Here is a 22,275-nt window from a genome sequence, read left to right as displayed (position 1 = left end):
AGCTTTGCCAGGCAAAAGAAAATTCAGAGCTCACTGAGCCAGTAGGTCTGACTGGATGCTCAGTTTTCCAGGGAAAAGGTTTTCCATTGCTCCCAGATCTTCCCATTGCCTGGGATTTTGACCATGAAGTTTCCTAACTGTGAAGGCAGGGGAAAAAAGTGGCTTTACTTTCCACACTTCTCTGTAGAGAATATTTTTAAACTGAGTAAAGGCTAGTAAAAGCTGAGTCCTTCAGTTGTCTCACCTTCAACATGCTTTTACCTCAAAGGATTATGTTTGCTCCTCTTTTCATCCCTTCCATATTGGCAGGAACAAAGCAGTCCAGTATCAGGGACTGATAATGCAGTATGGGGGAAAATTGTGCATTTTCAATTCAATAGGCACGTTAATCTTATCAGCATGTAAATGAAAGGTGTTCCTGATGCATTTTGCCTCTTGACACTTTCATTTCAACTTGTCCTTTTGGAGGCTGTTCGCCTCCAAGGGATACATTAAGAGAAATCAGCCTAAGGCATATAAGAATGAAGCGGGAGAGCAAGCAATGTTGGTACTGCATATTGAAAGCTGCAGTGAGTAAGACCCCTTTCTAATTTCCTGTACAAAGCCATGCAAATATATGTAATAACTTAAAATATAATAATATTGCCAACTAGCTTTTGCATTGTGTCATGTAGCAAACAAGAATTAAATGGATGTCAGTGCTAGTAATATTCAACTTGAAATCTCTTTTCTTACCAGAATAGTTATCTTTATTTTAATCGAATAAACAAGAGCCAGGCAGAGTTTCAAAGCATGTAGAAGAGTTTCAATCAGTGGTAGAAGACTATTATTACAAAACAGCTCCTCTTATCCCTTCACAGTAAATGACACAAGTGAGATCAAGGAAACGCAGTGTATTAAATTTCTCTAACAATAAGTTCTCGTTTCCAAAAATAGAATATGCATTGAACAGTCTTCATTTATGTACAGTCCATATAAAACAAGTGTCAGGGTTTAATCATTATATGTAAGAGTCAGTGTGATCATATATGATTTTTGCTCAGCATCAATATATCCATGTCATCTTTTTATTTGGGCTTTTGAAGATAGTTAATTCTTCAACCTATATCGAGGAGTACATTCCATCAAGCCTGTTTTTTTGAATAGAGGTTGCAGGATTTCTGTCAGCTAGCTCACATCTTGTATTTTCACTGTACAAAGTAGAAGTGATGCATAAATATCAGAATACCACTGCATTTTAGATTCTCAAGGAAAAGGAATATTTTGGTTCTACAATGAAAGAAGAATTTAGCTAAACTTACCATAAAGATCACCTCCTTAAATATTTTCACTTCCTTTATTTTACATGATTCCAAACCTGTTCTATAACCAGGAAATTAGACATTATATTCCTCATTCAATCTGCATTTCATGAAATCATTTAAATTTTTTTTGTCTGTATTGGTTTTTTTGCAAAAGGAAGGAAACCAAATTGCAAGTTATGTTAAGCAAAATGGACAAGAAGAAAGTGTTGATATAAATGTATAAAGAAGGTGCTTCCTATGGGGTATTGCAGATTTAGGAAGTTCATTGTCTTCATACAAATATATACAATATTTCAAACGATCTCCATTCATTGGAATCCATGCAGTTTCTCTTGCCAGACCTGCGTGACAAATACAAGACCAGATATTAACCATTTACCATCGTACTCAGATATTTTGAGAGAAAGCATAAAAGCAGCTCTAAGTTGTGAGGGGGAGTATATTCCTAGTGCCTGCAATTTTGCTTTCACCGAGTGTACTTGTTTACACCTGAGCACGGGGAATACGGAGTGGGTGTGAAACTCATCTTCTCGATTCCCTAGCTTTTGCCACCCACTCTCCAAATCTCTGTCTGCACAAACTTCACGGCTCTTACAGGTGCTCAGTCCTGGGAAGAGTTCGGCCAAAGGTTCGCCCTCAGCACGCACGTGGTGTCTGTGAGCCGCTGCCTCCCACCAGCGGGCTGCTGCCTGGGCGACAAATGCTAAGGCATGGCAGAGCGCCACAGTCATAGTGTGGGTAATAAAGATGCATCGGTTAGATAAAAACCGAAACGCTATTTGCTTTTATTAGCGATAGATCTATGTGTAGTTTTTCAATTGCGTTGATAATCCCCTTGCTCTTGCATTTGTTTTGCTTTCTCTCCTCTGCCTGTTAGACCTTATCCTGGGCACAAGCTCTTTCTTTGTCTCCTTTCCAAACCGAACAGTTCCAGTTTTTTTCCAGCTGCTCTTCTTATGGAAATGTATCTGTCCCTGTAACTATTTTTATCACATCACCACTCCTCCCCTATGTCTGCTTCAGTTTTCGTGACTGACCAGCACTGAACACAGTACTCTAGCACATGGTAGTATAATAATTTCTGTCCTATCTGTATATATCTTATCAGCATTAATTTATCTGCTTATGTAAAGTGTAGGGTGAAGGTTGGGGCAGGAGAATGTTTAGCTGAGGGCTGGGGCTATGAGAAGCAATTTCCATTGACCTGTCTACAGGGACTTCCAAGTCTCCGTCTTGAGCAGCCACAGCTAGTTTCAAACCCAGACCCAGCATCTATTCCTGTTGCCTTTGAAGCTGATTAAAGTTTTACTGTTGATATTAGTGGTTCCAGTCAGGTCAATAATGTGGAAAATAGATTTTGAAATTCAAGATATTAACTTTCTCAGGACATGCATTTGGTTAAGATGTAAGTATTTTGGGGAGAAGGGATAGCTCTATTTTTTGTAAATTTGTGGTAAATTTTACTGAACTCCAAGACCTTTCAAGAATGCTCAGAAAGTAAAGCAAAACAGACAGAGAAAAATGACAATCTTCTTCTATATTTCACAGTGTTACGTAACTTGAGTTCTTGCTACGCTCCTGAACATGTGGAGGCTGTACACATTTGAACAAATATTGAAGGGACAATCAAAAGACTAGAAATGCTTAGCTTTGAGAAGAAACACTTCCCTGGAGACAAACAGTGCTATTCAGAAAAGCCCTGCATGGTTTGAACTGACTAACTCCTTGAAAACATTGGAGACTTCAGAATAAAGAAGTCAAAAGTTAATGAACTTCACTTTAAGAAGTGAGAAATGCCATTGTCCAAATGAAAGAGGTCATAAAACCACACTTCATGGCATTAACACACTCTTTGACCTTTGGTAATCAAACGACTTAATCTTCCCTTAACCGAATTCAGTAAGGCAATCTACTATTTCATTTCAGCTGAAATTTCCTTCAAATCAGGTGACTTCATGTACTTATCTTTCTGATCTCAAAAACAAAATCTGACTTTAAAGCTCTATTTGACGGCTCCCCAGGATATGAATGCACGTGTAATTCTGTCCTGTATAATTACCGCCTGCCTACACACGCTCTCCTTGTGTTTCAATTGAGTATTCTCTTTCTCTTTCACACTGTTCTGTGACTGTGCCTGAATATCACCAGGTGACTGTTTTTCAGTGGTGGGTGGATGAAACATTACTAGCTATGATTAAGCTCAGATGTTCAAGCCTTGGATCAGAATAGAGGGTATCTATTTAGCGCTGCTGTGCAGAACGCAGCAGGCACATATAAGCATAATTTGGTCCTTGATGTCACAAATGTTTTCTGATCCATCCACTGAAATAGGCCAGATTCTGCCTCTAAATATAATGTGGGCAGGTTATAGAGTGAACAGCAGCTGTAACCTAGCATTCTGTTTTATAGGGTTATGTGAGGTTTTTTTATGCCATTTTAGCAGATTCATCATCTTAGTAAGATTGGGTTTCCTGTAGGTGGCATCCTGTAGAAAACTCTTTGGGCCAGCATGGGGGCTCCATGCTCATTTTCCTCTACCTTATTTTCCAGGTAGTTTAGCCTTTCCTTATTTTCTGATCTCCTCATACCAATCATTCTGTGTGTGCCCACTAAGCCTCCAGCAATCTTGATGATAAGGGTACAAAGAAGACAGCATCGGACTGTTCTCAGTGGTGCCCAGTGACAGAGCAAGAGGCAATGGGCACAAACTGAAACACAGGAAATTCCATGTAAACATAAAAAAAAACTTTTTCACTGTGAGGGTGGTTGAATTCTGGAATAGCTTGACCATAGAGGTTGTGGAGTCTCCATCTTTGGAGCTGTTCAAAACCTGCCTAGACACAGCCCTGGGAAACTTGTTTTAAGTCACCCTGCTCTAAGTAAGGAGGTTGGACTAGATGTCTCCAGAGGTGCCTTCCTGCCTCAGCCTTCCTGAATGTGCGAAGAACCTTTGTTAGTTCCAAGGAAACAAAGTCCTCCACTCATGATGACAGTTTTGTGGTTTTGTGGGCCAGGTGCAAGGTCCCTACTTGTCCCTGCTTCTCTGTGGGCTTGTCAGTGAGTTTACAAACTAAAATTACAGGGTGATGCATTGTATTACTGTGTTGCTAATCATCTAAGCAATCTGGCTGAACTGATTCCTTTTAGCCGCATGCTCAGTTTCTTCAAATATTCTCTTGTCCTTCCCCAGTTTGCAATGATCTGTTTTCCTCTTAGATCCTAGATCTTTAACAGCAGCACCCCCTGAAATCAATGCTGATATCTTTAAGATCTCAGGGCTTAAAGCTCCCAGCTGGTATCATATTCAGTACAGTTGAGCAAGCACCTCTCTTCTTCCCCCTGCCATGGACTCTCACTAGGCAGTAGGATCCACCAAAAGGCCTGCTGTCCCCAGCCCTCCCAATCACACGAAGAGACAGTAGCTCTAGTCAAAGGAAACCCAGTCATCTAGAAGGCCACGCACCTAAAAGACTAGATAATCAACAGGAGGAGCAAACATTTACTATAGCCCTGCAACACCCTGCCGCTTGCAGGAACAGCCAAGATATCTATAAGCCTTGCCTCAGAGCTCACGGGCTGCAGAAAATCAAGCCCACTGTTCTCACATTTTAGGTAAAGCACACTGCTTGCAAGCAGCACTATTTTAACATCTGCTAATAGTATTATCCTGCTCTCAGGTGTACCCCCAGCTCTCTGGTTGCTTATAATTGCTACCTGAACTCCCTTCGCTGCCAGTGGACCCGCTATTATCTCCCTGTGATGTTTCAATCCACTTAGACCTCCTTCCGTCCAGCTCCAATTCTCTCTCTCTCCCAGCTCCCAAAGGGATGTTATTTTTAGAACTCAAACTCCTCCAGAGATCAATAGGAGTCTGTAAACTCAAAAATAGAATACTTATGGCACATTAATAATCCTCACACTTATGCTCCCTGGTTATTCTTTCAGCTGCTGCAGCCTATCTACCAGTGCCTCTCTTGCCGCTCCAGTCAACCTTATTCTACTGCACAACATTGCCATTTTAAAGAAAACAAAAAAAAAGTACATACTTAAAGACAAGTACAAGACTAAATGTTGTCCTGGTTAAGGATGGACTTAAGCACACCCTTAAGTGCTTTTTTGAATCATCAAATTAGTGGGGGGGTTTTTGAGCCCTCAAGACTTCATTCCCACTCTGAGAATCTCCGAGGTTCTGATTACAGTCAGTAAGATGCCAGCATTAGCTTCTATGACAAAAAAAACCTGGGTCTCTGAGTTTGTTAACCACAGTCAAAGTAATAGCCATTTTAACATAAGAAATCATGGAATCCATGTGCCATTCACTATAGATAGAACTGGAAACACAAATAAATCAGTGAATTAAAAAATCTCACTTCTTTTTTTTTCAAAACCACAGCTTTTAATATTGCATCTCCCATTTTGTATTCCATCCAAATGTACTCATCCCTGACTCTCAAACTGGTGAACTGCAAGCAGATGAAAGATTTAGTCCGAAAAAAGCACTAGTAACTCCAAACTGTCTGTATTTTCTGCTCTTCTACAACACCTTAGCTGACTAAAACATTTGAAAGAGGAAAGAAAATAGGACATTAGTCCAGACTTTGGCCATACCTCCATATGTGGAAAAAATGACCATGTTCAGTGCTGATATTATGTGATTCAAGACTGTGCATGAATCACCTGCGGGCTAAATAAAATTTGTCTTTATTTGAACAGTTACTAGCTTTATATATTTAACACTAAAACTCTGTTAAGCAGCCTTTTTATACGAAGTACCTTCACAAAAGAGAAAACAGACATATACCATTAGCACTTCATAGAAAATCACTGATTATAGAAAGTGCACAAAGGTTCAGTAAATGCCTCCCACTCCACAAGCTTCCAAAGTGAGCGACCACATGATGTTTACTCCTCACCAGCAGCCATTTATAGCTCTCTTACTCACCACTATCACAGTCATACAGGCAACATTCAAGAAAAGGCAGCAAGAGGTCCCCTATTTGGGCAAAGATGGGGGCTTTCAGTTGCGGAAAAATTGAGTCTTTTCTTCATAGCATTTGACCAAGCACTGAAACATGATTTAAAACATAAAAGCTCCCAAGAGTATAATCAACTGAAGGCATATATCACACACACTTGGCATTACACACTGGTAAGAGGTATGTCTACTTGAAGAAAACTTTGCCATGACTGGAAAATTTTGATAAAAAGGGCCAATACCACCCCTTCAGAAGTGCAAGTGAGACATGAGGGTAAAGACTTCCCATGAAGAAATTAGGACACTTTTTTCCCCAGAATTTTAAATGACATCTGGGCATTCCTAACAAATAAACACCCTGGGAATGAAAAGGGTATTCATTTCAGTAAAGTAAGAAGGGGCCAGAGTTCATGAACTTTTGTTGGTCTGGAGCAGAATTAGACTACAATTCCACACACAGTAATCTTCAAAAGGAAAAATTTATGAAAAAGGTAAATCCAGGGATGTCTTCTATAGATTATTCTAGGGACTTGGGATTATGAAAAAAAGCTAGACTGTCTCCATGGGCTTCCTAATTCTACCATTCAGCTGGCAAGAGCTTTGCCCTTCCTGAGCTGGTAACCTGAAGTGCCAAGGGACTTGCTTTAATTAGTCTGCTCTCACTTCCCTTTGGTGGGCACCACTTGTTAAGATCACCTTCTCCTGTGCAACTGCTTTAATATTTATATCATATCTGGAATCACTATCCACACGGATGGCAGAAGAAGCTGTAGGAAGTCAAATGTGCTCCAGACAAACATATTAATATTGTGATGAGACTTCAGGGAGAGGGCTGAGGTTGTAAATGGAGATTCATCCTTTGACTCCCTGCTAATGGTAGCTGGTTGACTGATTTAAAAGTTTACTTTCAATTAGAATATGTTTTGCTTTGTTGCATGCTTTTTGCAAACTATTTAAACATATTTGTTATATTTCTGTCAGGCTAACAATAGCATCTCTCAGTTTTCAATATTTTTCCTACTGGAAAACATATTGAAAAGATTGTGTTTCCTCCAATTTCTTTTGCTTTGTACGTACAGTCAATTAAAAATATGGGGGAGCAGCTAAAAAGAGGATTCAGGTTACACACACAAACACACACACACATAGAGTTTCAAAACAGAAAAGGTCAGAATTTCTCCTTTTGAGATTTTTATCTGGCAACAGAGGGCTGGACACTAATGACATCTTTCCCATTGAAATGTGGAAATCATCTTTTTGATAAGGATCTTTGCTTATCTTTACCATAAAAAATATTTATAGAGCTTTACTCAATATTGTTTCTCAAATTAATTTACATCTGTTTTCAGACAGTATTACACAGGGAACTAAGGACAATTTTGATCCTTTCCACTCTTTGTGGTTCTGTAGGATGTGCACAAGGCAGCTACAATAGAGTATTACGCAAGAGCGTGCCTAGCCAAACGTGGCAGATCTTTTTATTTAGGATAAAAAATGCTGAGTAAAATCATTCCATGCACTATACTTTTGTTACGATTTCTTGTTACCTACACTGACACAAAGCTTAGTCAGTACAGGCATGTGCAAAAGACAGGCAATGTAGCATGGTAGCTCTGAAGTGACAGGTGTCAAATGGAGGTCTTTCAGATCAATATATTATGGCAGCAAATTCACCTCCTGCTAAATAAGGAACAAACTTAAGATATTCTTGAAGGTCTAAATTGGGCACTTAGCCAACATAACACAATTAAGAAGAATGGCCTTGCATTGACCTAATGGCTGCCATAACAGTTTAAGTGGTGTATGATGAGACTAGAAAACGGCATGTGTTTGAAGCTCTTTGGAGGATTTTTGGCTCAGTGCGGTAGTACTAAATTGTGTGCGGTTGCTAGTTTGTTCTCTTAGTAATCTGGAGATTGCAACTACTTGGGCACAGCAGCTATTTATGCAAGTGGTTTACGGATACTTGATAAGCATGACGAAGAGAATACATGAATAAATTGTAGATGTAAATATTATTCATGGTGAGGTTTATGCATGGATTCGTGGCTGAAGTCAGCTGAAGCAGCAGCTTGGCAGCATATACGGCAGATATTTTAAAACTCTTCAAAGCAAATGGCTAACTGTTATGTAAGCATGGAAGTCTATCAGTTCCCTGAAGGACCGACATTTGTCGTTGGTCTTCATTGAATCAATCATGTAACAATAGTAAAAATGATAATTTTAATTAAATCCTACAGAATCCCTCATGTTCTGTTATTCATAGACACGGACAGATGTGCAGGTCTCTAGGAACAGTTGTTGTCTAGAGGGAAAATTCTGTATAAATTTTTCAGAAGAGAGATTCTTTCTTCACTTACCCAGCTGCAGGCATCTTCTCATCTCGAGAAGACAACTTGCTCACTTGAGGTATCGCATATTGAAGTTTTTCTCAAGTTAGATTTTTTTTTTCCTTAAAAATTCTTCCCTATCACGCACCAGAGAGCCAGGCAGAGGTGGGAGCTCTCGGAGCATCCATGTCATGTTCTGCAGAGCAGGTCCCCAAACAGTTGGGAGCCTGTGGGAATCCCAACTCTGTCTAGGGACTTCAAGGCTCTTACATATAAGCAGAGGCCCCTCCCCACCCCTGATAATCTAGGCAAATCCAGGGTTCTGGTATTTCCAGGCTCCCAGCTGTGGATTTGCAGTAAGGAGTCTGGCAGCTCTGCAATCCATCTGCAGAGATGGAACTCCCAAGCTCCTGGACTTTATAACTAGAGCAAGGAGCCTGGGAGCAACCACCACATGCTTGGGAACTCCCCAGTTTGCCCGCACTTCCTAGGACACTCCCAGGAGAGTTCCCAAGAGCAAGGGCTGCTGTAGTCCTTTGGAAAAATCAAGCTGAAATAATACCATTTTTCCTAAAGATTTCTCCTTAGAATTTCTTTCACTTCAGAAGCAAAACCTCTGATTTTTCTTCTGAATCAGAACCTTTTCCAAAATCTCTTCCAGAACATGGATTCTGAATTTTGCTTTTCTGAAAAGACCTATACTCACTTTCTTTTCTTTGATAAATGGAACCCAGATGCAGATGATCCAAATGATAGCAAATGTGATTCCTAACACTCCAGGATGTTGCAAGCAGTTTCAGATTTCAACATTTTCAGGGAAAAAGAAATAACTTCTTCCTATGACAACTGTCTCTACTTCTGGTCTAGCACTAATCTAAAAGGTCTAGGATTTGCATTGTGTTGCAAACCTTATAAACTCTAGACAGTAGAAATGTGTTCTGCACTTCTGTAAGTCCTTGGTCTTGCTAGTCATTTTTCCCTCTATTTGGAGAGCTCTTAGCTCAGGTCAGAAAGTTGCCTAGAGCAATACGCTATGGGCTGCTAGTTATCACTAGTTAGAAGAAGTTGCACTTTATTCAGCACAGTTTTTGGCTTATGGATTCACTATAGACACTAGTATATATATGCTGGGTTTAGGGATAAGAATCAACAGTTTCTTAAACTCCTGAAAGCATACCTTGGGCTTTATAATAACTGAGCAGTTCATAGAGAGACTGAATTTTTAATGCCTGATTATGCACAACTTATTTCAAAATGGTAACACAAAGAAAACATATGAGCTCTGACATGCTTTCTAGTATCAGTACTGCTATTGCACATGTGTTTTTTTACAGAACTACCCTTAAGTTTTTATGCCTCAAAACACAGTGGTTGTAGCATACGTAGCATAGTCAGCTTTTCACTTCAATTTTCTGTTTTTTTCATTAACGCTTTCCCACTGACTTCTCGTAACTTAAAATGTCATCTTTATGAGGTCATTTGTGATTCTTAATGGAAACAAACATTGATTAAAGTTTGATTACCAAACACTTTGATTAAAGTTGCTGATGAGCCCGTGCAATGGCCCTTTCTACCTTTGTTAATGAGAACTATGCTGTGACACTCACTACCTTTGAAACTATTTCTTTCCAAAGGGAAGAATATATTTTTCCTCCATGATGCTTTACTGAGGCCTATTATGTTTATCAAGTGTGTGCATATAATTATTGCTTTGTTGTCTGAGTTAACCTAGTCTCATTCATCTAGCCCACCTCTGCTTTAAAAAGCAGTAGGATTCTTAGTGTAGGCCTCACTCAAGGCTTAGGGCATGGTCCCCTTTTGAAGGTATCATCCCAGTTGTATTACCAGGTATACCAACATAGTCTTTAATGAAGTCACATGACTTAAAGAGCTTAAACAGTAAAAAAAAATATGGCTCTGAAGTTAGAAAGGAGTTTGCAGGATAGTCCCACTTTATTTCATTTTCATTCTCTGTAATAGCAACTCAGATTCTCAAGACAAAGCCTAACAGAGACAGTAAAACTTCAGGAATTAATGTCAGAGCATAGCCATCAGTAAGGGTAGCAAAGGCCTAAGACCTGACCCTGCAAAGTGCATATTAGAGGTGCCACAAGTCCCATTGATTCCTCCAGTGATAACCAAAACCACTTATCAACTTTCAGATACATGGAGAAAAGCAGATAGAAGTGCAGCCTGGCTTTGGTGCATCACAAAAATGAAAACATGTTGCAAGGTCCCACTATGAAAAAAAAATCAAACTGTTAATCTTGATGTCTACAGGACAAAGCGGCCAGGCTAAGTGCTATTAGAAATACAATAGTGATTGACAAGACATTCGGTATAGGACAGGCAGCAGTGAAAATCAGCTATTAAAAGAAAAAGTCCTGAAAAGCAGTGCCATTTGAAACAACAGGACATCTTTTTTGTACTGAAAGTGATGAAGGCTCTGTAAGGAGGCACTCATTGGTGCACCTACTGAGAGTTAATTACATGACTGGGGTTTCTCAACCAGGATATGTCTTTGAAAATGAAGTATTTTCAGTATTTCCAGCTAGGAGAAAATGTATATGGTGGTAAGTGCTCTTGCTGAAGAGACTCCCTGTAGTCAGCGCTTGGAGGCGTACGGCAGAGATCACTGGAGGGGAAATACTTCACAGGTGTCTGTGGTTGAAGTACAGAGGCAAGAACATAATGATTGGCATTGCTCTATGCAACCTGCATTAAACATGGCCAAATCATTATAAAGCTAAAATACAGAATTCCTGGATCATGTCAAAAGTGATTGCTGGTTGAGGGGGCCACGGCCTTTGGGGCTCGTCATGAGCCAACCCCTCCCGAGCCCTGCAGCTGGCAAACGTCAAGCCCTCTCGCATCCCCCATCGGGCAGTGCAAGCTGAGGGACTAAAGGCATCTGGCACTTCTCAAAATCTTGCTGCCTGCTCTTGTGACAGTCCGCTTCACTTCAGCAAGAGTTTTGCCCATGCGAGACTTGCATAGGCATAGGTGCATAGCTCAGAGAGTGAGCTATAAACAGCTACAGCGACTGCCAATAACTGCGCCCAGCAGCAGAGACATTTGCTATGGCACCTTGCAAATCCTTGTTTAGTAGCTTAGACTATAAAAGTATGCAATAATCTTAATGGTCTGTGTCTGCACCAAACCCACAGAGTCAAAGGCTAGAAGCTGCTGAGCACCAAGTGCCACTTCCAGCCCACACCACCCACCGACAGGCTTGCCACAGGAAATGTTGGAAATACTTAAAAATGTTATTCTGCTCTTTCAGGGGGGATGGGAAGCTGGAATTCCAAGAAAATGGAGCATCCTGTGGAAAGTGCCTTAAAAATGTTGATTCTTTCCCCTGGAAATGGAAAACCCCTAGAGATTCTGTGCTTTTCTTTGAAAATTCAGGCCAGTCAGTTCTGGTCTTTTAGAGAAATAGTTGATTTGGGGGCTGAAATTTGGAGAAAGCTGACTGTCTATGATGAGATGGTTGGAGGATCTTTCAGCTGAATCCTTTCAGTAGTCTTGTAGTCAGTCAAACACTGCAATAATAGTCTTTGTAGGAACAGGCTATCAGCTTCAAGATCATTCTGTTTCATGCTGTACAAACTCTAAAATCACAGAATCACAGAATCACAGAATCGTTTAGGTTGGAAGGGACCTCTGGAGATCATCTAGTCCAACCTCCCTGCTCAAGCAGGGTCACCTAGAGCAGATTGCCCAGGATCACATCCAGACGGGTTTTGAATATCTCCAGGGAAAGAGACTCCACTACCTCTCTGGGCAACCTGTTCCAATGCTCTGTCACCCTCACAGTGAAGAAGTTTTTTCTCAGGTTCAGATGGAACTTCCTGTGGTTCAGTTTCTGCCCGTTGCCTCTTGTTCTGTTGCTGGGCACCACGAAAATGCATAAAACGCATAACTGTGCTACATAACTAAATAATGAATAATGATTTTCAGGTAAGTTGTATTAATACAGAAAGGAGATTCTAGAAGAAGGCATTTATGCTCGTGCTTCATTTGGTGCTAGCTCTCCAGTGAAATAAAACTTTATTTTAAATTATGTACAAAACTTTCTTGCAAATTTGAATGCAACATATCACACAGCAAAATGTTGCTGCTGGAAAGATTCTCTGATTTCACCCCTGAATGCTCATGTCTTTTTTGTTGTCATACTGGCTGCCACTTAATATTCTTGATAAACGGGCATGTTTTCCAAATTGCATGTCCAGTGGTAGGCAGCACGCCTTGGTATGTGGATGGTTTTCACATACTGAGAAGCATTAAAAATTTATTTGAGTTTTTTAAATAAAAAATTTGAGAAAGAGATTCTGAATTTTTATTTTGCAGGAGGTGGTGAAGTTGTAGGGGCAAAGGCTGCAAACTGTGAAATATCTGGCACTCCGCTGAATCTTGTAGGGTCCTCAAGTACATGACCTCACTAATGGCACTTCTAAAGCTCCACTTGTCTGTGTTGCCTGCTGACATTTGTGGAGTTGATGATAGTTTTTTCCTTTCCAAAGCAACTCAAGGAATTGAATGTGGAAAAGCACCTATTAAAACAATATTAAGTTAATAAATGAGTCACAAAAGCATCAGTTAATCAGTTAAGGCTGAGCACATGGTCTAATTGTGCTTATTTCTGTCTAAAAGTTAAGACAGAGATACTAATTTTTCTTCACTTTTACCTAAAGTCAGTAAAGTTGCTTCAGAGATATACCAGCATGAATGAAAGGTGAATCAGTATCACTGTACTAGTTCTGTAATCACACATAATTTTGTAGATATGAGATGGTCGGGGCAAATGGTTATAAATGCTGTTTTTCAGATAACACAATATAAAATAGACTACACAGTATGTTAATTCATCTGCACAGATGAGCACAAACATTCAACCTCAGCTACCATACTTCTTGCAAGGTTTTTCATTTCCTACCAAACTTTAACATTGTCTGAACATTTTTATTTCATTATCCTTCAGAATTCATATAGGCTTCAGGATGCTAGTTCTGCAATTCATCACAAATGTTCTCCACCTCTCATGGAACTTTTATGTTTCAGAGGAAAATTCTAAGCATTAGGTGTTAACTTGTTAGACTTTCAAAAGCCCTGTGTTCAAACCTTGGCAAGGCAGACTTTGTCTTTCATTTGTCCCTGAAGAAAATGTGCATTCCATGCTGTTTTTGGAAAGGAATATTTCAAAACCATGCTTTATAAAACAAAGCCCGATCATGTGTGTCCTGAAGGTAATTGAATTTTAGTGTCATTTGTACATACATAATTTGGGATTAAAGCTGCTGTATATTTATATCATGACTGTGTATGAATATCAAATTCCAGGGCAATGAAACTAAAAGCAAACAGCATCTGGCTGTACTGCAATGACGGCCTTTCTTCCTTCAGTGAAGCAAAAGGGGAAAATGACAAGAGAATTATTAGGTTGGATAATTATGGCAGAAAGAGCAGAGTTTACTTGATTTGTTGTTTGAGAGCTGGCATGGGCTGAGGCTGCTGAAGTTTACTTAAAATGCAATCAGCTTTTGTACTTTAGAGTATGCCAAGACTCAAACCGGTCCAACATTTTCTGATGGAACATTTCTCCACTGGGAAAGGTTTATGTGTTGAAAGGGTAACTTTTTATGGAAACATCGTGCTTTCCGCAGTTCTCCTGATGCAACACTGAACGCTAAGCATGACTGATCTGGGCAGTTTCTTATCAGCAGCTCCCCAGCAGTCTGCCCAGATGCTGGAGCAGCTCTTTCACGTGGTCTTCCAAGGGCCAACAACTTCAGGTTTTGCAGACTTGCAAACCCTAACGCCTGCTCAACAATCCCAGAGTCCAGAAGTTGCTGGAGGTAGTTAGTTCTTCCAAACAGGAGAGAATTATTCTCTTTTTTAAACTCTCGTTTTAAACTCTAGTGTGGTTTAACCCCAAATATTCCTGCACCCCAGTCCTGCTGAGGGCAGGGCCCAACTCTGCAGTATGATATAAAATGGACCTTCCCAGACTGGTTCTTCACCCTCTGCCTCATCTCAGTCTCCTGCTGCTTTGCTCTCCAGCTGCATTCAAGGTGTATGGTGCAAACACTTAAATGCTGCCCTTCAAGATTCATTTTGACAACTCCAAGCCCTAAAAATTATACTGTATGCCCCACCTCCCCTCTGCATCGTAAGACTGGATCATGAGTTGTCTGTTTTGCTTTGCTTTGCTTTTTAAACTAACACATTTTCTGTTCATTTCATGCTTCCTGGTGATTTGGCCATGAGGGTTCACTTCTCCCAATTTTTCTCTGCCACTGCAAGAGCCTTTGTAAGCATTTAAAGAACCTACAATGACTGAGTCAGAAAGCAAGCCCCATCTGGATGCTAAGCAGTGCTCACACATGTCAAAAAAAAAAAAAAAACTGTTCAGCCCCAAGTGATTTTTAGTACACAATAAGACACAAATCATGAACACAACAACTTGGAGACAAGGGAGGGGATAAGGCAAGGGCAACGCCATTGTGTTGAACACAATAATTAGCAGACTTAGAATACCGACTGCTTGGCTACTGACACCTAGCAATGCATATTACTTTTATTTAATAGGCTTCCTGAGCCATCTCAGGATAGTATTTGAAAAGTATTTTGGCGCTAAAGATGCAGTCCTCAGGAGTTAGGCATCTATGTGTTTTTGGGAAGCCAATGAGGTACTGATCTGCATCTTACAGAGCTCGAACTATTTTAAAAGTCTGCCCTCTAGTTTCCCGTAAGAGTTACCAGTCACAATGCAGCATTTGCATATCTGTTTTGACTGTGATTAATCTCTCTATAACAATTCCCCCTTCTTTTCCATAGAAAACTACTACTAGACTCAACATTAACCCTTTGGGCAATGTTCTGTACTAGAATCATAATGTAAGTAGCATTGGTAGGCTTAGAATTTAATTGCAAAACTAATGCTTTGAAAAGCAGCCTTTTATAATGATAAACCCAGTAAAGGCAAGAACAGAAATGACTGCCCGAAAAAACTCTTCTGCATTTTATCACTTCACATTGCTGAAGGAGCAGCAGAACACACTGTTCATTTACATTACTCTTGAGAGGGGGGTGGGGGGAAATAAAAAAGCACATTTCTTCCGTAGCCAGGGAAACCCACAAGGGCAAGTGCCGACCAGCATGCAATACTTGGGTCGGCTTTTATAGTTAAGGGAGGAAACTAGCAGTTAAACTGGTACAAATCCCATTCCTCGAAGGAGACTGAGATGACGCGAAATGCCCAGAGGCCTTTGTTGGTGAGCACAAAAAAGTTCTTTGACGCTTAAAAACGAAAGAAGTCCTTAAATGAGCGTGGCATCTAAATGAGGTTATGCTGGCGCTTTCTCGCAGGCTGTTTGGGCTGAAAAGCCCGAGAATAATTCAGCAAATGGAGCTTCCCTGCCTCCTCCAGGAGAAACCTGTACCTGCAGCTCCAGGCTATCGAGGCCGACCTGCAGCCCGAAAGCCTGGCGACGGAGGCAGCGTTTCCCGCTGTGGTTCAGAAGGAAATGGGAACAATCCTCCAAACGCTCCTCAGCTGTCACGTCGTGCGCTAATCCTTGGAAAACAGAACTGCAATTAAAGTTACAAAGGGACCTGTCGCAGCTGGGTACATCGTTTTGGACACCGCGCAGGCCTAGGTCGTAACAAGCGCTGTGCTGAGATCCCGACTCCTTTTCAAAGTCGCAGCAAAGGGATGTAGCTCTGCTGTGATTTCAGCTCTTTCAGGATTTTTCAGGGATTTCACTGGCACTCGGATGCTTTGAAAGTCTGCAAGGCGAAACCCCCTGCTCCCTGCTGCTCTTCCGAGAACGGGTGCCAGGAGATACCCGCGCCGTGCCCAGACCTCCTAGCTAAGTAGCTGTTTAGCAGCCCCTCCTGAGGGGCGAAGGCAGGAGTGTTTGTACCCCCTCCGAAACGGGGAGGCAGGCGCTGCACCGCCTGGCTCGCCGCTTCGGCGAGGCCCCGCTACGGGCGCCAGGACGGGGAGCGCGCGCACGGCGGTGGGGCTTGGGGCCGGGCGAGCGCTGCTGCTGTTGTGCCTGAAGCAACGTGCGTGTCGCCGCTCAAGCTCTCTCGGATCGCTATTAGCGTGCTAACAACGAGCTCTAGATCTTAGAGACGCTCACCGGGGGCTTCTGCCCAAGAAAACAGAAGGGGAAAACCAGAAATCTCAGCCTTCTCCAATTTGGCAGTGACGCCCAATTTATTCATCATGAACTCTGCCTCTCCTGACACCTTAGCCAGGCAGTACTGCAAATAGCCCACATTTGCACACATCTAGGCTAGTTATAGTTTCTAAAAATGCCACTTCCTCCTGGTCATATGGCTCATTCTCAACCAAATTCATGATGTAGGGGTGGGTGTCATTCCATATATTTATATAAGGATGCGCATCTGACAGGCTTACACATAATATCGCAGCACGATGCAACTGTCATTACTCATGCTGCTATTCATCTACCTGGTTTCTTTCAATTTAACTCTGGCATGTGCAATAAAAAGAGGCCTTGAGTCAAAATTCATATCCCTGCCAGTATGTATACAGAAGAGATGGAAGATGGTTAGGGTATTATCTTTGCAATATTCAAATCAGGACTGGGAGGCCTCTGTGCACTTTGCAAATACTTCTTCTGAAATGCTTAGCACTTAATATGAAAAAATAGCAAACAGGAGGAAAAAAGTGTGGTGAGAAAGCGATTACTAACTGTCAAAAACTGGCATCTGGTCTTTCTTTAACCCACATTTTCTGCAGCCTCTTTTGAATATTTAACACTCCTGTCCTGGATTTCCTGGCCTCCTTGCATTGTAAAAGAGTGAGGTCTTGATAGGCTCAGGAACTTTGACAGCCATCCTCTGCATAACCCACAGTATCTCTTCAGAGATGGATCAGCACGAAGGCAAGATATCATATGCATGCTGCTAATTTAACTTGACATTTAAGTGGCTGTGTTAGAAAACTGTGTATTCTGACATCTGGTCAGTGCAGGATATGTTTAGTTCCTCACATTATCTTGTTTCTTTGAAGCTACGGCCAGTAGCGTGATAATTACCTCTTCTTTGGAAATCTTGTTGCTGAGTTGTTAAATATTTTATACATCCAGTTATAGTACACACAAAGTTATTTCATGTCATTAACCTCTGTATATATGTTGTGTTTAAAGGTTTTTGCCGCCTATTAGAGCTTCAAATATAAATCCATCTTCTATGAAATAAAGACATTTCTTCAAAACATAAAGGAAAGTGCTAGAGCATGCTGTCTGTAGAAAAGTGTACTGTTAATATGTTCCTTGATTTTGCAACCTGTGACAGCTGAGCATTTAAAAAGGAGGTATTAGGATTGCTTGGAAATTCTATAGGAAAACTGAGCTTTTCCACCACATCCTGTTTCACAACTTTTTTTTTTTTTACTACTAAACAAACTGAAAAAAAAGTATGTTTTCCACAAAGAAATAGAAGAAAAAGGTGAGAGGAACCAGCTGCTGTTAAAAATTATACATCCAAGACAAATGATTTTTCGTTTTGGATTTCCACTAAGATGATCTAAAATGTCTGTGGAAAAGATTCTTTTTGCTCAGTTATCTCTATAGAAAGGCTTTTCTTCAGAATCTACATATAACAATTCCTTCTGGAGCACTTACGCAGCTGTGTCAGTATATGTCCTGGATCTGCATGCAGAGAGACTCAGAGGCATATTTACCCTTAACAATGAACAATATGTAATTTGCACATACAAATTGGGAGTAGGATTTTCAGAAGCGCGGAAGTGATTGATTTAGGAGCATAGTTCCCACTGAGTGGCAATTGTTTTCCTTAGCACTTGGGGCCAGGCTCCTTGTCATTTAGATGCCTAAGGTGCAAAAGTGACTTAAGTGCTTAACTCCAAAACTGTGATCCTCTAAACTGCAGCTCAGCTACACCATAACCTCAAGGGCACAAAAATGTTATGGGCCTCAAACTGTGCTCCTGCATATGTCTACAGATACCTGAGTTTTGACAGGCTTGGTCAGCTCAGTACTTGGGTAACATGCAACCCCGAGCAGTGCTGAAAACTTGGTGGGCTTCCACTGCTGAGAAGACTTTCCTCTTCAGCACCTACCTAATTGGAACAGGCTCTGTACAAAACACAGCAGCAGCTACGCAGGCTTCTTTTAAAGCATAATTTGTGGAGACTGTTGCTACATGAATTACATTAGATAAGGTATGTGGCAATCCACAGGCTACAGGAAGCAGAAGCAGGTTTCCCCACTGATGCCTGAGCGCTTTGCTAAGCTGCAGTCGGGATCACTCGTCTACAGATTAATTTTAATTCATTTCTGCACAGCAGCCTAGCTTTAGCTCACAGTGTAGAAAATGTCCCCCATGCCAGGTAGTCTACAGTCTCCAAGGAGGCAAGAAATGTGGTTTTTAATCCTTTTGAAGAAAAAAAGGACTTGACCTGCTTTATTCATGCATCCTGGGTGCATGTGATAACTGCTGAGCTAACGCAGAAGCGGGGGCCACCAGCATGTTCCTTCTCTAGCCAGGTTTTCAAATTCCTCCTGTGCTTGTTTTAAAGAAAGTACTTCTGTGCGAATCTGGAGGAGGTAGCTCCCACTCACTGCAAATCCAGTGTGAAGGGAAATAGCTCCTCGTTGTACTCAGGACATTGCTGAAGTCCCAGAGAAGACGACCATCTGATTATCTTCATTATTTCCTATTATCTGTCTCTCAACAGCTCTCTGTTCAAGGTTCACAGTGCCGCTTGCAGAAGTGGCTCGAGGTTTCTTAACAGCGTATGCAGCGCTGTCTCTTCTTCAGGATGGCAGGAGAGCAGGTTTCTGAGTGGGGCTGAAGGCCAGCGGGCCCTTGAGTATCCCACGCCTGTGTGATTGGAAATACTGGGGGCTGTGGATGAGAACAGGCATCTCCATCCCTCGTTTTCCTCTCTGTATCCTTGCATGTCTCCTTGGAGCCAGTTCCCTCTTGGGAGGGGCCAGGACCTGTCCCTGAGCAATTTCACTGGATCAAAGCAGTGCTGGCTTGTGTCCAGCCCCTGGGAGAGAGCCATCAAAGCAGATATGATCAGCATCTGCCAGGTAGGTGCCATACGCTCTGGGCCATCCACTCTCTGCTCACAGCTGCCCTACACCAAGGGTATGGGGCAGTAGTTCCCCATCGGCTCCCCTCTTTAATATTGTAGGCAGCCAATAGGAGTTGAATGGGGCTTGGTGTAATTACTGGTAGATCCTGCAAGAGGAACACCTCCTGGTAAAGAGAGAGATTGGGTCCCCACAGGGCTTGCAGTACCTCTTCATGACACCTGAGTTCACAGTAGTGCATAGATCTGCCATCCCCCAGCTGATGGCTGTCAGAGATGGCTGCCAGCATCGTTCTGCCCAAATGTCCCCATGCTGTTTCTAAAACCTCGGTCATTGGCTGAGGAACGTCAAGGAAAGCTGCATTGTCTCAAGGCGCTCTAATGCATATACATTGTATATTTACAATGTATCTATACATTGTATCTATACATATGTATCTATACATTGTATTTATATCCGAGGTTTACCTTGATGGAGTTGGTTAGATGCCGAAACTCTCACTGCAGCGAGGCTCCTGAAGACTTTCCTTTGCTTAGGGATGATGAACCTTTAGCTCAAGAATGAGGCTTTTAGCCTCAGGTCAGCACAAGCTTCTCTGGGAGCCAACCTCCAATCACATATATGATCCCTATTAAAGTACGGCGTTTAAGAACTTGGAGCTAATTAGTCTATCTCTCATCCTGCCTCAGGGAAATAGATGTCTTTAATTTCAACCAAACTGCAAATAGCTTCGCATTTGGACACATAATTGAGTTACCCTGTGATTCAGCAAGTTACTACTTGTCAGCTGAGTTGTGGTGTTTTGCCAGATCCATCCTCTTATTCATTACACGTGTGAAGCAACGCGTGTCGGCTTACGCATCTTTCATTGAGGTTTCTACTGGTTTGTCAAAGACTAAGTACGCACATGCTCAACAGTGGCTCAGATGTTGTCTACTAATGTGTTAAATTACAGTATCTTGAGAGACATCAGTTAACTGCTCCTTAAAGGGCCATAACTGATTTGCCCTGAAATTAATTATTCTCATAACTTCTAGTAGCAAATCTATTGCAAAACTTGTCAAATTCAAGAAGAAAAATAGGAAAATCATCTGAAGAGAGGGAAAGACTACAGTTCTGGGTCATTGTCTAACTTAGTACTGTTTGTACAAAGAGTTTAAACTATACAGAAGTACATGTGAGATATGCCCATGTGAGCTTGCTTTACTTTTGGCAAACAGACTGAAAAACTGAAACTGATCAGAGGGGACTGATCAATTCATCTGTTTTCAGACAAAATCACAGAAGCAAGGACATTTAGAAATTCAGAATTAAAAGAGCTGAGTCTTAATTAAATGTCCTGTATTGTGCAGGATATACTCTGTCCTGGTCTTAGACTATCTTTTGGGAAGAATATCGCACCTAAGAACAGCATGACTTGCAAACAGAAACAACTGCAGGTTTACTTTTCTTTGCCTTCTGCCTAGTTAAGCTCAAATATTTTAAGTCTTCAGATCTATATTTTCTTCCATTTCAGTACACGCTTTGTGCTGGTTTCATCTTAAATATAAAGGCTACACCTTTGAAAAGCCTTGAAATAAAACCTTTCAGTTATTGTCATGATGTCCTTCCCTCCAAACAGGATCAGTTTGGCTTTGGGGGAAGTTTTTGTTCTTTGATATTTCCTCTGTAAAAGCTGTTTTGCCAGTTCTGCTCTCTTCATGTGTATGCCAGCATTACTGCCACTCCTGCTCTTAAAATGCACTAACACAACAGCTGACATAGAGCAGTTAGCCAGCTTCTCCCTTGAGTCATTTGTCAGGAAATGGGGAAAGTATGGCTATAGCCCACTTCTTCCATAAGGGCATTCACTGCAGCAGCTATTGTTCACTTCATGATTACTTTTCCGAACCGCGAATGGCTCTATATGGCCAGGCAGGCGTAACAGCAATTTTAAGATGAGGTTTGCTCCAAGGCAACAAATAAGAACAAAGACCCAGGAGAACTAAAAGCCAAAGGACTCGATTTATTTTTTATCAGTTGAATAACAGAATTATCAAATTGAAAGCAACATTATGGCAACTTTACCAAAGTGCGGGAGTAAATTTTGGGCACTGATTCTGGGGTGAAGGGGAGGGTGTTATTCTGCTTTTATTAAATCCATGTTTGTATACGGAGCTCAGCCATTTGTGGTCAGAAATAAATACAACCGTAACCACGAAATGGAGACAGAGAAAGCCAGAGTTCATACTTGCTCTGAAGTTCAAGCAAAGGTTATTTCAGCTGAACTTCCCTTCAGCTAGCTCTGACCTGCAGCAAATCAAACGTGAAAAATTAAGTATGACCAACACTTGGGAGTAAAAAAAATACATGCCTGTAGGACATGCTTATTTATGCTGTGTGGCTTGTTCTCTTGCATGGAAATACACTGTATTTGAAACTGCTGCTGTGGGTCAAAGGGAAATTAGGAAGTTAAAACTGCAGCAGGTAGGGAGAGCAAAAAACAATACCGTGTGCAGCATATTACTTCCTCACTAGTGTAACCCAGTGTTGGGACCACTGCCTTGGTGAGCTCTTCCTATAGCCTG

General features: G+C 41.3%; 1 protein-coding gene across 8 annotated transcripts in view; it reads right to left on the bottom strand.

The window, feature by feature from the left end:
• Window positions 1-747: 747 nt before the first annotated feature.
• SMPX (small muscle protein X-linked) overlaps window positions 748-22,275 on the bottom strand; it is a 43,328-nt gene continuing 21,800 nt past the window's right edge. For 7 of the 8 annotated variants that reach the window (XM_068918019.1, XM_068918053.1, XM_068918074.1 and 4 more), the window contains exon 5: window positions 748-1,645. The gene's annotated coding sequence lies outside the window, so the exon portion shown is untranslated. Of the gene's footprint in view, window positions 1,646-21,692; window positions 21,998-22,275 lie in introns of those variants that run through there. The other variant, XM_068918035.1, reaches the window with a different exon arrangement.

This window comes from Struthio camelus, chromosome 1, assembly GCF_040807025.1.
Source record: "Struthio camelus isolate bStrCam1 chromosome 1, bStrCam1.hap1, whole genome shotgun sequence".
NCBI classification, from domain to species: Eukaryota; Metazoa; Chordata; class Aves; order Struthioniformes; family Struthionidae; genus Struthio; species Struthio camelus.
The sequence above is the reverse complement of the archived record's forward strand: the minus strand, read 5'-3'. Positions and strand labels throughout refer to the sequence as shown.